Source organism: Orcinus orca, unplaced genomic scaffold, assembly GCF_937001465.1.
Source record: "Orcinus orca unplaced genomic scaffold, mOrcOrc1.1 scaffold_41, whole genome shotgun sequence".
NCBI classification, from domain to species: Eukaryota; Metazoa; Chordata; class Mammalia; order Artiodactyla; family Delphinidae; genus Orcinus; species Orcinus orca.
Window position 1 is genome coordinate 378,838 of NW_026043744.1, and position 20,136 is coordinate 398,973.

A 20,136-nucleotide genomic window follows, 5' to 3' on the forward strand; every position below is an offset into this window, starting at 1 on the left:
AGTGATATTGCATTGTACGTAAGTACTACAACTTCTTTATCCATTTTTTGCTTTCTGCGATATTGAACTTGTACCGTAAACGAGGTTCTTGTAAACAGAGCCGTCCCAAACTTTGGGGTGGCTGTGTCTTTTTTATTTTAATTTCCCTAACCTATAGGACCATAAGAGGAAGTGCTCTAGGCTCTGTTGCTTTGTTTTTTAGATGTTTCAGGAAACACCATACACTTCTCCCGAGTGGCTGTTGGCAATTTACATCCCGCCCATCAGCACAACAAGGCTCCCAGTTCTCCATGGCCTGTCCTGCCTTTCTGGATTTTACACTCTTTTCAGATGGCCCTTTTGACCGGGGGGAAGTGAGACTTCATTGTAGTGCAGATTTCCTTTGCAAGCTTGCTTGGTTGGCCAAAAAGAGCTTATGCGTTTTTTCCTGTATATATTCAGGAAAAAACGCATACGCCCTTTTTGGCCAAGTGCATCATTGTCGACATTCTGCCTCTTTTCCTATGCTTTAAATGCAATTCCAGTCTACCTACTGAAATCAGTTTCCTGCAATTCTGCCCCGCTTTCAACTCCTCTTGGCAGCCTTACTTCAGTATATTTTTGGACGATAGCTGTCATTTATAACTCTGCAGGTTTGTGAATTACAGTGCCCCTGAGCTCCTTTCTTCAACTCGCTTTCTTGTGAGCTGGCGCAACACCGCAGGATTGCTTCAGGCCCTAATCTGGTTCCGGCACGGCACGCTGAGCCTTTGGTTAATTCCTCTTCCTGGTGGGAAATGAGAGTTAAATTTGCCCGTCCAGACACCTCCAGCTAGTCTCTCATTGGTTCTCCCTATTCCTGTTCATCTTCCGCAGAAACTGCAAACTGGGCCAAACAGGAGGTTAAAGGCACTGACTGTCCAGGTCGGGAGAGTGTTAGTAAAGCATCTGGAATGTTGCACCCGAGTACCAGGGGACGAGAATTGAGACATATTTGAACACGTCTCCCGATCACACGGTTGATCATACTATGGGTTCCACATGCATGTTTCAGCTGAAGGCAGAATCCCTTAAATCTGGAGAGTTGAGACCCGTGGAATGGGTACCATGCAATATGACTTTAAAGGGTCTTCATTTGCTCACCGAACCTCTCCAATCCTATCACTGCTACGTTTATGCCCATGTACACATGCTTGATTCTCTTCCGGAGACATAGCAATCCATAGGTTTTAAGATACGTACTAGTCAGGTACATTCTTAGGCGTTTAATATGGGGTGTTGTGTCCATTTCGTTGAGCAAAGAGTAGCTCTTGTCTATTACGTATTTGGCTTAAGGAACTTTATCTGTGCTCATTTCAATCTCTGGTTTTATGCAGCACCCCAACTCACCTTTCCCCTTAAGCAAGCATAAGTTGATTTTCTACATTTCAGACCCTGTTCTGTTTAGTAATCCAGTTCCTGTGTAGCCAAGTTTACATTCCGTGTATTAGTGATATCTTATGATGTTTCTTTTTCTGTGTGACTTATTTCAGTTAGAATCATCATACCTGAATCCACTCATTATGGTGCTACGGGCCTGATGACATAGATTTCATTGCTGAGTGATATTACATTCTACGTAAGTACCACAACTTCTTTATACAGTTTTCACTTTCTGTGATATTGAACTTGCACCGTAAACGAGGTTCTTGTAAACAGAGCCGTCCCAAACTTTGGGGTGGCTGTGTCTTTTTTATTTTAATTTCCCTAAGCTATAGGACCATAAGTGGAAGTACCCTAGACTCTGTTGCTTTGTTTTTTAGATGTTTCAGGAAACACCATACACTTCTCCCGAGTGGCTGTAGGCAATTTACATCCCACCAATCAGCATAACAAGGCTCCCAGTTCTCCATGGCCTGTCCTGCCTTTCTGGATTTTACACTTTTTTCAGATGGCCCTTTTGACGGGAGGGAAGTGAGACTTCATTGTAGTGCAGATTTCCTTTGCAAGCTTGCTTGGTTGGCCTAAAAGTGCGTATGCGTTTTTTGCTGAATATATTCAGGAAAAAACGCATATGCCCTTTTTGGCCAAGTGCATCATTGTCGACGTTCTGCCTCTTTTCCTATGCTTTAAATGCAATTCCAGTGTACCTCCTGAAATCGGTTTCCTGCAATTCTGCCCCGCTTTCAAGTCCTCTTGGCAGCCTTACTTCAGTATATTTTCGGACGATAGCTGTCCTTTATAACTCTGCAGGTTTGTGAATTACAGTGCCCCTGAGCTCCTTTCTTCAACTCGCTTTCTTGTGAGCTGGTCGCAACACCGCAGGATTGCTTCAGGCCCTAATCTGGTTCTGGTATGTCATGCTGAGCCTTTGGTTAATTCCTCTTCCTGGTGGGAAATGAGAGTTAAATTTGCCCGTCCAGACACCTCCAGCTAGTCTCTCATTGGTTCTCCCTATTCCTGTTCATCCTCCACAGAAATTGCAAACTGGGCCTAACAGGAGGTTAAAGGCACTGACTCTCCAAGTCGGCAGAATGTTAGTAAAGCGTCTGGAATGTTGCACCCGAGTACCAGGGGACGAGAACTGAGATATATTTGAACACATCTCCCGATCACACGGTTGATCATACTCTGGGTTCCACATGCATCTTTTAGCTGAAGGAAGAATCCCTTAAACCTGGAGAGTTGAGACCCGTGGAATGGGTACCATGCAATATGACTTCAAAGGGTCTTCATTTGCAGACCAAACCTCTCCAATCCTATCACTGCTGCGTTTATGCCCCTCTACACATGCTTGATTCTCTTTCGGAGACATAGCAATCCATAGATTTTAAGATATTACTAGTCAGGTACATTCTTAGGCGTTTAATATGGGGTTTTGAGTCCATTTCGTTGAGCAAGGAGTAGCTCTTGTCTATTACATATTTGGCTTAAGGAACATTATCTGTGCTCATTTCAATCTCTGGTTTTATGCAGCACCCCAACTCACCTTTCCCCTTAAGTAAGCCTAAGTTTGTTTTCTAAATTTGAGACCCTGTTCTGTTTTGTAATTCAGTTCCTGAGTAGCCAAGTTTACATTCCGTGTATTAGTGATATCTTAGGATGCTTCTTTTTCTGTGTGACTTATTTCAGTTAGAATCATCATACCTGAATCCACTCATTATGCTGCTACGGGCCTGATGACATAGATGTCATTGCTGAGTGATATTGCATTGTACGTAAGTACCACAACTTCTTTATCCATTTTTCGCTTTCTGCGATATTGAACTTGTACCGTAAACGAGGTTCTTGTAAACAGAGCCGTCCCAAACTTTGGGGTGGCTGTGTCTTTTTTATTTTAATTTCCCTAAGCTATAGGACCATAAGTGGAAGTGCCCTAGGCTCTGTTGCTTTGTTTTAGAAGTTCCAGGAAACAACATACACTTCTCCTGAGTGGCTGGTGGCAATTTACATCCTGCCCATCAGCATACAAGGCTCCCAGTTCTCCATGGCCTGTCCTGCCTTTCTGGATTTTACACTTTTTTCAGATGGCCCTCTTTACCGGGGGGAAGTGAGACTTCATTGTAGTGCAGATTTCCTTTGCAAGCTTGCTTGGTTGGCCAAAAAGAGCGTATACGTTGTTTCCTGTATATATTCAGGAAAAAGCGCATACGCCCTTTTTGGCCAAGTGCATCATTGTCCACGTTCTGCCTCTTGTCCTATGCTTTAAATGCAATTCCAGTCGACCTACTGAAATCAGTTTCCTGCAATTCTGCCCCGCTTTCAACTCCTCTTGGCAGCCTTACTTCAGTATATTTTTGGATGATAGCTGTCATTTATAACTCTGCAGGTTTGTGAATTACAGTGCCCCTGAGCTCCTTTCTTCAACTCGCTTTCTTGTGAGCTGGCTGCAACACCACAGGATTGCTTCAGGCCCTAATCTGTTACCGGCACGGCACACTGAGCCTTTGGTTAATTCCTCTTCCTGGTGGGAAATGAGAGTTAAATTTGCCCAATCAGACACCTCCAGCTAGTCTCTCATTGGTTCTCCCTATTCCTGTTCATCTTCCGCAGAAACTGCAAACTGGGCCAAACAGGAGGTTAAAGTCACTGACTCTCCAAGTCGGGAGAGTGTTAGTGAAGCGTCTGGAATGTTGCACCCGAGTGCCAGGGGACGAGAATTGAGACATATTTGAACACGTCTCCCGATCACACGGTTGATCATACTCTGGGTTCCACATGCATGTTTCAGCTGAAGGCAGAATCCCTTAAATCTGGAGAGTTGAGACCCGTGGAATGGGTACCATGCAATATGACTTCAAAGGGTCTTCATTTACTCACTGAACCTCTCCAATCCTATCACTGCTGCGTTTATGCCGCTCTACACACGCTTGATTCTCTTTCAGAGACATAGCGATCAACAGGTTTTAAGATAATTACTAGTCAGGTACATTCTTAGGCGTTTAATTTGGGGTGTTGAGTCCATTTCGTTGAGCAAGGAGTAGCTCTTTTCTATTACATATTTGGATTAAGGAACTTTATCTGTGCTCATTTCAATCTCTGGTTTTATGCAGCACCCCAACTCACCTTTCCCCTTAAGCAAGCATAAGTTGGTTTCCTAAATTTGAGACCCTGTTCTATTTTGCAATTCAGTTCCTGTGTAGCCAAGTTTACATTCTGTGTATTAGTAATATCTTATGATGTTTCTTTTTCTGTGTGACTTATTTCAGTTAGAATCATCATACCTGAATCCACTCATTATGCTGCTACGGGCCTGATGACATAGATTTCATTGCTGAGTGATATTGCATTGTACGTAAGTACCAGAACTTCTTTATCCATTTTTCGCTTTCTGCGATACTGAACTTGTACTGTAAACGAGGTTCTTGTAAACAGAGCCATCCCAAACTTTGGGGTGGCTGTGTCTTTTTCATTTTAATATCCCTAATCTATAGGACCATATGTGGAAGTGCCCTAGGCTCTGTTGCTTTGTTTTTTAGATGTTTCAGGAAACACCATACACTTCTCCCAAGTGGCTGTTGGCAATTTACATCCCGCCCATCAGCATAACAAGGCTCCCAGTTCTCCATGGCCTGTCCTGCCTTTCTGGATTTTACACTTTTTTCAGATGGCCCTTTTGACCGGGGGGAAGTGAGACTTCATTGTAGTGCAGATTTCCGTTGCAAGCTTGCTTGGTTGGCCAAAAAGGGCGTATGCGATTTTTCCTGAATATATTCAGGAAAAATCGCATACGCCCTTTTTGGCCAAGTGCATCATTGTCGACGTTCTGTCTCTTTTCCTATGCTTAAATGCAATTCCAGTCTACCTCCTGAAATCGGTTTCCTGCAATTCTGCCCCGCTTTCAAGTCCTCTTGGCAGCCTTACTGCAGTATATTTTTGGACGATAGCTGTCATTTATAACTCTGCAGGTTTGTGAATTACAGTGCCCCTGAGCTCCTTTCTTCAACTCGCTTTCTTGTGAGCTGGCCGCAACTCCGCAGGATTGCTTCAGGCCCTAATCTGGTTCCGGCACGGCACGCTGAGCCTTTGGTTAATTCCTCTTCCTGGTGGGAAATGAGAGTTAAATTTGCCCGTCCAGACACCTCCAGCTAGTCTCTCATTGGTTCTCCCTATTCTTGTTCATCTTCCGCAGAAATTGCAAACTGGGCCAAACAGGAGGTTAAAGGCACTGACTCTCCAAGTCGGGAGAGTGTTAGTAAAGCGTCTGGAATGTTGCACCCGAGTACCAGGGGACGAAAACTGAGACATATTGGAACACGTCTCCCGATCACACGGTTGATCATACTCTGGGTTCCATATGCATGTTTTAGCTGAAGGAAGAATCCCTTAAACATGGAGAGTTGAGCCCCGTGGAATGGGTACCATGCAATATGACTTCAAAGGGTCTTCATTTGCTCACCAAACCTCTCCAATCCTATCACTGCTGCGTTTATGCCCCTGTACACACGCTTGATTCTCTTTCAGAGACATAGCAATCCATAGGTTTTAAGATACTTACTAGTCAGGTACATTCTTAGGCGTTTAATATGGGGTGTTGAGTCCATTTCGTTGAGCAAGGAGTAGCTCTTGTCTATTCCATATTTGGCTTAAGTCACTTTATCTGTGCTCATTTCAATCTCTGGTTTTATGCAGCACCCCAACTCACCTTTCCCCTTAAGGTAGCATAAGTAGGTTTTCTAAATTTGAGACCCTGTTCTGTTTTGTAATCCAGTTCCTGTGTAGCCAAGTTTACATTCCGTGTATTAGTGATATCTTATTATGTTTCTTTTTCTGTGTGACTTATTTCAGTTAGAATCATCATACCTGAATCCACTCATTATACTGCTACGGGCCTGATGACATAGATGTCATTGCTGAGTGATATTGCATTGTACGTAAGTACCACAAATTCTTTATCCATTTTTCGCTTTCTGCGATATTGAACTTGTCCCGTAAATGAGTTTCTTGTAAACAGAGCCATCCCAAACTTTGGGGTGGCTGTGTCTTTTTGATTTTAATTTCCCTAAGCTATAGGACCATAAGTGGAAGTGCCCTAGGCTCTGTTGCTTTGTTTCTTAGATGTTTCAGGAAACACCATACACTTCTCCCGAGTGGCTGTTGGCAATTTACATCCCACCCATCAGCATAACAAGGGTCCCAGTTCTCCATGGCATGTCCTGCCTTTCTGGATTTTACACTTTTTTCAGATGGCCCTGTTGATGGTGGGGAAGTGAGACTTCATTGTAGTGCAGATTTCCTTTGCAAGCTTGCTTGGTTGGCCAAAAAGGGCGTATGAATTTTTTCCTGAACATATTCAGGAAAAAACGCATACACCCTTTTTGGCCAAGTGCATCATTGTCGACGTTCTGCCTGTTTTCCTATGCTTTAAATGCAATTCCAGTCTACCTCCTGAAATCGGTTTCCTGCAATTCTGCCCCGCTTTCAACTCCTCTTGGCAGCCTTACTTCAGTATATTTTTGGACGATAGCTGTCATTTATAACTCTGCAGGTTTGTGAATTACAGTGCCCCTGGGCTCCTTTCTTCAACTCGCTTTCTTGTGAGATGGCCGCAACACCGCAGGATTGCTTCAGACCCTAATCTGGTTCCGGCATGGCACGCTGAGCCTTTGGTTAATTCCTCTTCCTGGTGGGAAATGAGAGTTAAATTTGCCCGTCCAGACACCTCCAGCTAGTCTCTCATTGGTTCTCCCTATTCCTGTTCATCTTCCGCGGAATTTGCAAACTGGGCCAAACAGAAGGTTAAAGGAACTGACTCTCCAAGTCAGGAGAGTGTTAGTAAAGCGTCTGGAGTGTTGCACCCGAGTACCAGGGGACGAGAACTGAGACATATTTCAACACGTCTCCCGATCACACGTTTGATCATACTCTGGGTTCCACTGAATGTGGAACTCAAGGAAGGAATGTTTTAGCTGAAGGAAGAATCCCTTAAACCTGGAGAGTTGAGACCCGTGGAATGGGTACCATGCAATATGATTTCAAAGGGTCTTCATTTGCTCACCGAAACTCTCCAATCCTATCACTGCTGCGTTTATGCCCCTGTACTCACGCTTGATTCTCTTTCAGAGACATAGCGATCCATAGGTTTTAAGATACTTACTAGTCAGGTACATTATTAGGCGTTTAATATGGGGTTTTGAGTCAATTTCGTTGAGCAAGGAGTAGCTCTTGTCTATTACATATTTGGCTTAAGGAACTTTATCTGTGTTCATTTCAATCTCTGGTTTTATGCAGCAGCCCAACTCACCTTTCCCCTTAAGCAAGCATAAGTTGGTTTTCTAAATTTGAGACTCTGTTCTGTTTTGTAATCCAGTTCCTGTGTAGCCAAGTTTCCATTCCGTGTATTAGTGATAACTTATGATGTTTCTTTTTCTGTGTGACTTATTTCAGTTAGAATCATCATACCTGAATCAACTCATTATGCTGCTACGGGCCTGATGACGTAGATTTCATTGCTGAGTGATATTGCATTGTACGTAAGTACCACAACTTCTTTTTCCATTTTTTGCTTTCTGCGATATTGAACTTGTACCGTAAACGAGGTTCTTGTAAAGAGAGCCGACAGAAATTTTGGGGTGGCTGTGTCTTTTTGATTTTAATTTCCCTAAGCTATAGGACCATAAGTGGATGTGCCCTAGGCTCTGTTGCTTTGTTTTTTAATTGTTTCAGAAAACACCATACACTTCTCCCGAGTGTCTGTTGGCAATTTCCATCCCGCCCATCAGCATAACAAGGCTCCCAGTTCTCCATGGCCTGTCCTGCCTTTCTGGATTTTACACGTTTTCAGATGGCCCTTTTGACCAGGGGGAAGTGAGACTTCATTGTAGTGCAGATTTCATTTGCAAGCTTGCTTGGTTGGCCAAAAAGGGCGTATGCGTTTTTTCCTGAATATATTCAGGAAAAAACACATACACACTTTTAGGCCAAGTGCATCACTGTTGACGTTCTGCCTCTTTTCCTATGCTTTAAAGGCAATTCCAGTCTACCTCCTGAATTCCGTTTCCTGCAATTCTGCCCCGCTTTCAAGTCCTCTTGGCAGCCTTACTTCAGTATATTTTTGGACAATAGCTGTCATTTATAACTCTACAGGTTTGTGAATTACAGTGCCCCTGAGCTCCTTTCCTGAACTCGCTTTCTTGTGAGCTGGCCGCAACACCGCAGGGTTGCTTCAGGCACTAATCTGGTTCCGGCACGGCATGCTGAGCCTTGTTTAATTCCTCTCCCTGGCCTGAAATCAGAGTTAAATTTGCCCCGTCCAGACACCTTCAGCTAGTCTCTCATTGGTTCTCCCTATTCCTGTTCATCTTCCGCAGAAATTGCAAACTGGGCCAAACAGGGGGTTAAAGGCACTGACTCTCCAAGTCGGGAGAGTGTTAGTAAAGCGTCTGGAATGTTGCACCCGAGTACCAGGGGACGAGAACTGAGACATATTGGAACACGTCTCCCGATCACACGGTTGATCATACTCTGGGATCCACATGCATGTTTTAGCTGAAGGAAGAATCCCTTAAACCTGGAGAGTTGAGACCCGTGCAATGGGTACCATGCAATATGACTTCAAAGGGTCTTCATTTGCTCACCGAACCTCTCCAATCCTATCACTGCTGCGTTTATGCCCCTGTACACACGCTTGATTCTCTTTCGGAGACATAGCAATCCATAGCTTTTAAGATACTTACTAGTCAGTTATATTCATAGTCGTTTAATATGGGGTTTTGAGTCCATTTCGTTGAGCAAGGTGTAGCTCTTGTCTATTACATATTTGGCTTAAGGAACTTTATCTGTGCTCATTTCAATCTCTGATTTTATGCAGCACCCCATCTCACCTTTCCCCTTAAGCAAGCATAAGTTGGTTTTCTAAATTTGAGACCCTGTTCTGTTTTGTAATTCAGTTCCTGTGTAGCCAAGTTTACATTCCGTGTATTAGTGATATCTTATGATGTTTCTTTTTCTGTGTGACTTATTTCAGTTAGAATCATCATACCTGAATCCACTCATTATGCTCCTATGGACCTGATGACATAGATTTGATTGCTGAGTGATATTGCATTGTACGTAAGTACCACAACTTCTTTATCCATTTTTTGCTTTCTGCGATATTGAACTTGTACCGTAAACGAGGTTCTTGTAAAGAGAGCCGTCACAAACTTTGGGGTGGCTGTTTCTTTTTTATTTTCATTTCCCTAAGCTATAGGACCATAAGTGGAAGTGCCCTAGGCTCTGTTCCTCTGTTTTTTAGTTGTTTCAGGAAGCACCATACACTTATCCGGAGTGGCTGTTGGCAATTTACATCCCGCCCATCAGCATAACAAGGCTCCCAGTTCTCCACGGCCTGTCCTGCCTTTCTGGATTTTACACTTTTTTCAGATGGCCCTTTTTACCGGGGGGAATTGAGACTTCATTGTAGTGCAGATTTCCTTTGCATGCTTGCTTGGTTGGCCAAAAAGGGCGTATGCGTTTTTTCCTGAATATATTCAGGAAAAAACACATACGCCCTTTTTGGCCAAGTGCATCATTGTCGACATTCTGCCTATTTTCCTATGCTTTTAAATGCAATTCCAGTCTACCTCCTGAAATCGGTTTCCTGCAATTCTGCCCCGCTTTCAAGTCCTCTTGGCAGCCTTACTTCAGTATATTTTTGGACGATAGCTGTCATTTATAACTCTGCAGGTTTGTGAATTACAGTGCCCCTGAGCTCCTTTATTCAACTCGCTTTCTTTTGAGCTGGCCGCAACACTGCAGGATTGCTTCAGCCCCTAATCTGGTTCCGGCACGGCACGCTGAGCCTTTGGTTAATTCCTCTTCCTGGTGGGAAATGAGAGTTAAATTTGCCCGTCCAGACACCTCCAGCTAGTCTCTCATTGGTTCTCCCTATTCCTGTTCATCTTCCGCATAAATTGCAAACTGGGCCAAACAGGAGGTTAAAGGCACTGACTCTCCAAGTCGGGAGAGTGTTAGTAAAGCCTCTGGAATGTGGCACCCGAGTACCAGGGGACGAGAACTGAGACATATTGGAACATGTCTCCTGATCACACGGTTGATCATACTCTGAGTTCCACATGCATGTTTTAGCTGAAGGAAGAATCCCTTAAACCTGGAGAGTTGAGACCCGTGGAATGGGTACTATGCAATATGACTTCAAAGGGTCTCTGTTTGCTCACCGAACCTCTCCAATCCTATCACTGCTGCGTTTATGCCCCTGTACCCATGCTTGGTTCTCTTTCGGAGACATAGCAATCCATAGGTTTTAAGATACTTACTAGTCAGGTACATTCTTAGACGTTTAATATGGGGTGTTGAGTCCATTTCGTTCAACAAGGAGTAGCTCTTGTCTATTACATATTTGGCTTAAGGAACTTTATCTGTGCTCATTTCAATCTCTGGTTTTATGCAGCACCCCAACTCACCTTTCCCCTTAAGCAAGCATAAGTTGGTTTTCTGAATTTGAGACCCTGTTCTGTTTTGTAATTCAGTTCCTTTGTAGCCAAGTTTACATTCCGTGTATTAGTGATATCTTATGATGTTTCTTTTTCTGTGTGACTTATTTCAGTTAGAATCATCATACCTGAATCCACTCATTATGCTGCTACGGGCCTGATGACATAGATTTCATTGCTGAGTGATATTGCATTGTACGTAAGTACCACAACTTCTTTATCCATTTTTCGGTTTCTGCGATATTGAACTTGTACCGTAAACGAGGTTGTTGTAAACAGAGCCATCCCAAACTTTGGGGTGGCTGTGTCTTTTTGATTTTAATTTCCCTGAGCTATAGGACCATAAGTGGAAGTGCCCTAGGCTCTGTTGCTTTGTTTTTTAGATGTTTCAAGAAACACCATACACTTCTCCTGAGTGGCTGTTGGCAATTTACATCCCGCCCATCAGCATAACAAGGCTTCCAGTTCTCCATGGCCTGTCCTGCCTTTCTGGATTTTACACTTTTTTCAGATGGCCCTTTTGACCAGGGGGAAGTGAGACTTCATTGTAGTGCAGATTTCCATTGCAAGCTTGCTTGGTTGGCCAAAAAGGGCGTATGCGTTTTTTTCCTGAATATATTCAGGAAAAAACGCATACGCCCTTTTTGGCCAAGTGCATCATTGTGGACGTTCTGCCTCTTTTCCTATGCTTTAAATGCAATTCCAGTCTACCTCGGGAAATTGGTTTCCTGCAATTCTGCCCCGCATTCAAGACCTCTTGGCAGCCTTACTTCAGTATATTTTTGGACGATAGCTGTCATTTATAACTCTGCAGGTTTGTGAATTACAGTGCCCCTGAGCTCCTTTCTTCAACTCGCTTTCTTGTGAGCTGGCCGCAACACCGCAGGATTGCTTCAGGCCCTAATCTGGTTCCGGCACAGCACGCTGAGCCTTTGGTTAATTCCTCTTCCTGGTGGGAAATGAGAGTTAAATTTGCCCGTCCAGACAACTCCAGCTTGTCTCTCATTGGTTCTCCCTATTCCTGTTCATCTTCCGCAGAAATTGCAAACTGGGCCAAACAGGAGGTTAAAGGCACTGACTCTCCAAGTCGGGAGAGTGTTAGTAAAGCATCTGGAATGATGCACCCGAGTACCAGGGGACGAGAACTGAGACATATTGGAACACGTCTCCCGATCACACGGTTGATCATACTCTGGGTTCCACATGCATGATTTAGCTGAAGGAAGAATCCCTTAAACTTGGAGAGCTGAGACCCGTGGAATGGGTACCATGCAATATGAATTCAAAGGGTCTTCATTTGCTCACCGAACCTCTCCAGTCCTATCATTTCTTCATTTATGCCCCTGTACACACGCTTGATTCTCTTTCGGAGACATAGCAATCCATAGCTTTTAAGATACTTCCTAGTCAGTTACATTCTTAGGCGTTTAATATGGGGTTTTGGGTCCATTTCGTTGAGCAAGGTGTAGCTCTTGTCTATTACATATTTGGCTTAAGGAACTTTATCTGTGCTCATTTCAATCTCTGGTTTTATGCAGCACCCCAACTCACCTTTCCCCTTAAGCAAGCATAAGTTGGTTTTCTAAATTTGAGACCCTGTTCTATTTTGTAATTCAGTTCCTGTGTAGCCAAGTTTACATTCCGTGTATTAATGATATCTTATGATGTTTCTTTTTCTGTGTGACTTATTTCAGTTAGAATCATCATACCTGAATCCACTCATTATGCTGCTACGGGTCTGATGACATAGATTTCATTGCTGAGTGATAGTGCATTGTACATAAGTACCACAACTTCTTTATCCATTTTTCACTTTCTGCGATATTGAAGTAGTACCGTAAAGGAGGTTCTTGTAAACAGAGCTATCCCAAACTTTGGGGTGGCTGTGTCTTTTTGATTTTAGTTTCGCTAAGCTATAGGACCATAAGCGGAAGTGCCCTAGGCTCTGTTGCTTTGTTTTTTAGATGTTTCAGGAAACATCATACACTTCTCCCGAGTGGCTGTTGGCAATTTACATGCCGCCCATCAGCATAACAAGGCTCCCTGTTCTCCATGACCTGTCCTGCCTTTCTGGATTTTACACTTTTTTCAGATGGCCCTTTTGACCTGGGGAAAGTGAGACTTCATTGTAGTGCAGATTTCCTTTGCAAGCTTGCTTGGTTGGCCAAAAAGTGCGTATGCGTTTTTTCCTGAATACATTCAGGAAAAAACGCATACGCCCTTTCTGGCAAAGTGCATCATTGTCGACGTTCTGCCTCTTTTCCTATGCTTTAAATGCAATTCCAGTCTACCTCCTGAAATTGGTTTCCTGCAATTCTGCCCCGCTTTCAAGTCCTCTTGGCAGCCTTACCTCAGTATATTTTTTGACGATAGCTGTCATTTATAACTCTGCAGGTTTGTGAATTACAGTGCCCCTGAGCTCCTTTCTTCAACTCGCTTTCTTGTGAGCTGGCCGCAACACCGCAGGATTGCTTCAGGCCCTAATCTGGTTCCAGCATGGCACGCTGAGCCTTTGGTTAATTCCTCTTCCTGGTGGGAAATGAGAGTTAAATTTGCAAGTCCAGACACCTCCAGCTAGTCTCTCATTGGTTCTCCCTATTCCTGTTCATCTTCCACAGAAATTGCAAACTGGGCTAAACAGGAGGTTAAAGGCACTGACTCTCCAAGTCGGGAGAGTGTTAGTAAAGCGTCTGGAATGTTGCACCCGAGTACCAGGGGACGAGAACTGAGACATATTGGAACACGTCTACTGATCACATGGTTGATCATACTTTCGGTTCCACATGCATGTTTTAGCTGAGGGAAGAATCCCTTAAACCTGGAGAGTTGAGACCCGTGGAATGGGTACCATGCAGTATCACTTCAAAGGGTCTTCATTTGCTCACCGAACCTCTCCAATCCTATCACTGCTGCGTTTATGCCCCTGTACACACGCTTGATTCTCTTTCAGAGACATAGTAATCCATAGCTTTTAAGATACTTACTAGTCAGTTACATTCATAGGCGTTTAATATGGGGTTTTGAGTCCATTTCGTTGAGCAAGGTGTAGCTCTTGTCTATTACATATTTGGCTTAAGGAACTTTATCTGTGCTCATTTCAATCTCTGATTTTATGCAGCACCCCATCTCACCTTTCCCCTTAAGCAAGCATAAGTTGGTTTTCTAAATTTGAGACCCTGTTCTGTTTTGTAATTCAGTTCCTGTGTAGCCAAGTTTACATTCCGTGTATTAGTGATATCTTATGATGTTTCTTTTTCTGTGTGACTTATTTCAGTTAGAATCATCATACCTGAATCCACTCATTATGCTCCTATGGACCTGATGACATAGATTTGATTGCTGAGTGATATTGCATTGTACGTAAGTACCACAACTTCTTTATCCATTTTTTGCTTTCTGCGATATTGAATTTGTACCGTAAACGAGGTTCTTGTAAAGAGAGCCGTAACAAACTTTGTGGTGGCTGTTTCTTTTTGATTTTCATTTCCCTAAGCTATAGGACCATAAGTGGAAGTGCCCTAGGCTCTGTTCCTCTGTTTTTTAGTTGTTTCAGGAAGCACCATACACTTATCCGGAGTGGCTGTTGGCAATTTACATCCCGCCCATCAGCATAACAAGGCTCCCAGTTCTCCACGGCCTGTCCTGCCTTTCTGGATTTTACACTTTTTTCAGATGGCCCTTTTTACCGGGGGGAAGTGAGACTTCATTGTAGTGCAGATTTCCTTTGCATGCTTGCTTCGTTGGCCAAAAAGGGCGTATGCGTTTTTTCCTGAATATATTCAGGAAAAAACACATACGCCCTTTTTGGCCAAGTGCATCATTGTCGACATTCTGCCTCTTTTCCTATGCTTTTAAATGCAATTCCAGTCTACCTACTGAAATCGGTTTCCTGCAATTCTGCCCCGCTTTCAAGTCCTCTTGGCAGCCTTACTTCAGTATATTTTTGGACGATAGCTGTCATTTATAACTCTGCAGGTTTGTGAATTACAGTGCCCCTGAGCTCCTTTCTTCAACTCGCTTTCTTGTGAGCTGGCCGCAACACTGCAGGATTGCTTCAGCCCCTAATCTGGTTCCGGCACGGCACGCTGAGCCTTTGGTTAATTCCTCTTCCTGGTGGGAAATGAGAGTTAAATTTGCCCGTCCAGACACCTCCAGCTAGTCTCTCATTGGTTCTCCCTATTCCTGTTCATCTTCCGCAGAAATTGCAAACTGGGCCAAACAGGAGGTTAAAGGCACTGACTCTCCAAGTCGGGAGAGTGTTAGTAAAGCCTCTGGAATGTGGCACCCGAGTACCAGGGGACGAGAACTGAGACATATTGGAACATGTCTCCCGATCACACGGTTGATCATACTCTGAGTTCCACATGCATGTTTTAGCTGAAGGAAGAATCCCTTAAACCTGGAGAGTTGAGACCCGTGGAATGGGTACTATGCAATATGACTTCAAAGGGTCTTTGTTTGCTCACCGAACCTCTCCAATCCTATCACTGCTGCGTTTATGCCCCTGTACCCATGCTTGGTTCTCTTACGGAGACATAGCAATCCATAGGTTTTAAGATACTTACTAGTCAGGTACATTCTTAGACGTTTAATATGGGGTGTTGAGTCCATTTCGTTCAACAAGGAGTAGCTCTTGTCTATTACATATTTGGCTTAAGGAACTTTATCTGTGCTCATTTCAATCTCTGGTTTTATGCAGCACCCCAACTCACCTTTCCCCTTAAGCAAGCATAAGTTGGTTTTCTGAATTTGAGACCCTGTTCTGTTTTGTAATTCAGTTCCTTTGTAGCCAAGTTTACATTCCGTGTATTAGTGATATCTTATGATGTTTCTTTTTCTGTGTGACTTATTTCAGTTAGAATCATCATACCTGAATCCACTCATTATGCTGCTACGGGCCTGATGACATAGATTTCATTGCTGAGTGATATTGCATTGTACGTAAGTACCACAACTTCTTTATCCATTTTTCGGTTTCTGCGATATTGAACTTGTACCGTAAACGAGGTTGTTGTAAACAGAGCCATCCCAAACTTTGGGGTGGCTGTGTCTTTTTGATTTTAATTTCCCTAAGCTATAGGACCATAAGTGGAAGTGCCCTAGCCTCTGTTGCTTTGTTTTTTAGATGTTTCAAGAAACACCATACACTTCTCCTGAGTGGCTGTTGGCAATTTACATCCCGCCCATCAGCATAACAAGGCTTCCAGTTCTCCATGGCCTGTCCTGCCTTTCTGGATTTTACACTTTTTTCAGATGGCCCTTTTGACGGGGGGGGGAAGTGAGACTTCATTGTAGTGCAGATTTCCTTTGCAAGCTTGCTTGGTTGGCCAAAAAGGGCGTATGCGTTTTTTTCCTAAATATATTCAGGAAAAAACGCATACGCCCTTTTTGGCCCAGTGCATCATTGTGGACGTTCTGCCTCTTTTCCTATGCTTTAAATGCAATTCCAGTCTACCTCGGGAAATTGGTTTCCTGCAATTCTGCCCCGCATTCAAGACCTCTTGGCAGCCTTACTTCAGTATATTTTTGGACGATAGCTGTCATTTATAACTCTGCAGGTTTGTGAATTACAGTGCCCCTGAGCTCCTTTCTTCAACTCGCTTTCTTGTGAGATGGCCGCAACACCGCAGGATTGCTTCAGGCCCTAATCTGGTTCCGGCACAGCACGCTGAGCCTTTGGTTAATTCCTCTTCCTGGTGGGAAATGAGAGTTAAATTTGCCCGTCCAGACAACTCCAGCTAGTCTCTCATTGGTTCTCCCTATTCCTGTTCATCTTCCGCAGAAATTGCAAACTGGGCCAAACAGGAGGTTAAAGGCACTGACTCTCCAAGTCGGGAGAGTGTTAGTAAAGCATCTGGAATGATGCACCAGAGTACCAGGGGACGAGAACTGAGACATATTGGAACACGTCTCCCGATCACCTGGTTGATCATACTCTGGGTTCCACATGCATGATTTAACTGAACGAAGAATCCCTTAAACTTGGAGAGTTGAGACCCGTGGAATGGGTACCATGCAATATGAATTCAAAGGGTCTTCATTTGCTCACCGAACCTCTCCAGTCCTATCATTTCTTCATTTATGCCCCTGTACACACGCTTGATTCTCTTTCAGAGACATAGCAATCCATAGCTTTTAAGATACTTCCTAGTCTGGTACATTCTTAGGCGTTTAATATGGGGTTTTGGGTCCATTTCGTTGAGCAAGGTGTAGCTCTTGTCTATTACATATTTGGCTTAAGGAACTTTATCTGTGCTCATTTCAATCTCTGGTTTTATGCAGCACCCCAACTCACCTTTCCCCTTAAGCAAGCATAAGTTGGTTTTCTAAATTTGAGACCCTGTTCTATTTTGTAATTCAGTTCCTGTGTAGCCAAGTTTACATTCCGTGTATTAATGATATCTTATGATGTTTCTTTTTCTGTGTGACTTATTTCAGTTAGAATCATCATACCTGAATCCACTCATTATGCTGCTACGGGTCTGATGACATAGATTTCATTGCTGAGTGATAGTGCATTGTACATAAGTACCACAACTTCTTTATCCATTTTTCACTTTCTGCGATATTGAGGTAGTACCGTAAAGGAGGTTCTTGTAAACAGAGCTATCCCAAACTTTGGGGTGGCTGTGTCTTTTTGATTTTAGTTTCCCTAAGCTATAGGACCATAAGCGGAAGTGCCCTAGGCTCTGTTGCTTTGTTTTTTAGATGTTTCAGGAAACATCATACACTTCTCCCGAGTGGCTGTTGGCAATTTACATCCCGCCCATCAGCATAACAAGGCTCCCTGTTCTCCATGACCTGTCCTGCCTTTCTGGATTTTACACTTTTTTCAGATGGCCCTTTTAACCTGGGGAAAGTGAGACTTCATTGTAGTGCAGATTTCCTTTGCAAGCTTGCTTGGTTGGCCAAAAAGTGGGTATGTGTTTTTTCCTGAATACATTCAGGAAAAAACGCATACGCCCTTTTTGGCGAAGTGCATCATTGTCCACGTTCTGCCTCTTTTCCTATGCTTTAAATGCAATTCCAGTCTACCTCCTGAAATTGGTTTCCTGCAATTCTGCCCCGCTTTCAAGTCCTCTTGGCAGCCTTACCTCAGTATATTTTTGGACGATAGCTGTCATTTATAACTCTGCAGGTTTGTGAATTACAGTGCCCCTGAGCTCCTTTCTTCAACTCGCTTTCTTGTGAGCTGGCCGCAAGACCGCAGGATTGCTTCAGGCCCTAATCTGGTTCCAGCATGGCACGCTGAGCCTTTGGTTAATTCCTCTTCCTGGTGGGAAATGAGAGTTAAATTTGCAAGTCCAGACACCTCCAGCTAGTCTCTCATTGGTTCTCCCTATTCCTGTTCATCTTCCACAGAAATTGCAAACTGGGCTAAACAGGAGGTTAAAGGCACTGACTCTCCAAGTCGGGAGAGTGTTAGTAAAGCGTCTGGAATGTTGCACCCGAGTACCAGGGGACAAGAACTGAGACATATTGGAACACGTCTACTGATCACATGGTTGATCATACTTTCGGTTCCACATGCATGTTTTAGCTGAGGGAAGAATCCCTTAAACCTGGAGAGTTGAGACCCGTGGAATGGGTACCATGCAGTATCACTTCAAAGGGTCTTCATTTGCTCACCGAACCTCTCCAATCCTATCACTGCTGCGTTTATGCCCCTGTACACACGCTTGATTCTCTTTCAGAGACATAGTAATCCATAGCTTTTAAGATACTTACTAGTCAGTTACATTCATAGGCGTTTAATATGGAGTTTTGAGTCCATTTTGTTGAGCAAGGTGTAGCTCTTGTCTATTACATATTTGGCTTAAGGAACTTTATCTGTGCTCATTTCAATCTCTGATTTTATGCAGCACCCCATCTCACCTTTCCCCTTAAGCAAGCATAAGTTGCTTTTCTAAATTTGAGACCCTGTTCTGTTTTGTAATTCAGTTCCTGTGTAGCCAAGTTTACATTCCGTGTATTAGTGATATCTTATGATGTTTCTTTTTCTGTGTGACTTATTTCAGTTAGAATCATCATACCTGAATCCACTCATTATGCTCCTATGGACCTGATGACATAGATTTGATTGCTGAGTGATATTGCATTGTACGTAAGTACCACAACTTCTTTATCCATTTTTTGCTTTCTGCGATATTGAACTTGTACCGTAAACGAGGTTCTTGTAAAGAGAGCCGTCACAAACTTTGGGGTGGCTGTTTCTTTTTGATTTTCATTTCCCTAAGCTATAGGACCATAAGTGGAAGTGCCCTAGGCTCTGTTCCTCTGTTTTTTAGTTGTTTCAGGAAGCACCATACACTTATCCGGAGTGGCTGTTGGCAATTTACATCCCGCCCATCAGCATAACAAGGCTCCCAGTTCTCCACGGCCTGTCCTGCCTTTCTGGATTTTACACTTTTTTCAGATGGCCCTTTTTACCGGGGGGAAGTGAGACTTCATTGTAGTGCAGATTTCCTTTGCATGCTTGCTTGGTTGGCCAAAAAGGGCGTATGCGTTTTTTCCTGAATATATTCAGGAAAAAACACATACGCCCTTTTTGGCCAAGTGCATCATTGTCGACATTCTGCCTCTTTTCCTATGCTTTTAAATGCAATTCCAGTCTACCTCCTGAAATCGGTTTCCTGCAATTCTGCCCCGCTTTCAAGTCCTCTTGGCAGCCTTACTTCAGTATATTTTTGGACGATAGCTGTCATTTATAACTCTGCAGGTTTGTGAATTACAGTGCCCCTGAGCTCCTTTCTTCAACTCGCTTTCTTTTGAGCTGGCCGCAACACTGCAGGATTGCTTCAGCCCCTAATCTGGTTCCGGCACGGCACGCTGAACCTTTGGTTAATTCCTCTTCCTGGTGGGAAATGAGAGTTAAATTTGCCCGTCCAGACACCTCCAGCTAGTCTCTCATTGGTTCTCCCTATTCCTGTTCATCTTCCGCAGAAATTGCAAACTGGGCCAAACAGGAGGTTAAAGGCACTGACTCTCCAAGTCGGGAGAGTGTTAGTAAAGCCTCTGGAATGTGGCACCCGAGTACCAGGGGAGGAGAACTGAGACATATTGGAACATGTCTCCCGATCACACGGTTGATCATACTCTGGGTTCCACATGCATGATTTAGCTGAAGGAAGAATCCCTTAAACTTGGAGAGTTGAGACCCGTGGAATGGGTACCATGCAATATGAATTCAAAGGGTCTTCATTTGCTCACCGAACCTCTCCAGTCCTATCATTTCTTCATTTAT

General features: G+C 43.6%; 1 long non-coding RNA gene across 3 annotated transcripts in view; it reads left to right on the top strand.

Moving 5' to 3' along the window:
* Positions 1–18,949, top strand: part of LOC125963188 (uncharacterized) — a 221,786-nt gene extending 202,837 nt beyond the window's left edge. The window contains exon 3 of one of the 3 annotated variants that reach the window (XR_007475000.1): positions 18,915–18,949. This is a non-coding gene — a long non-coding RNA (uncharacterized LOC125963188). Of the gene's footprint in view, positions 1–9,428; positions 9,464–14,170; positions 14,206–18,914 lie in introns of those variants that run through there. The other 2 variants (XR_007474999.1, XR_007474998.1) reach the window with 2 other exon arrangements.
* Positions 18,950–20,136: the final 1,187 nt, after the last annotated feature.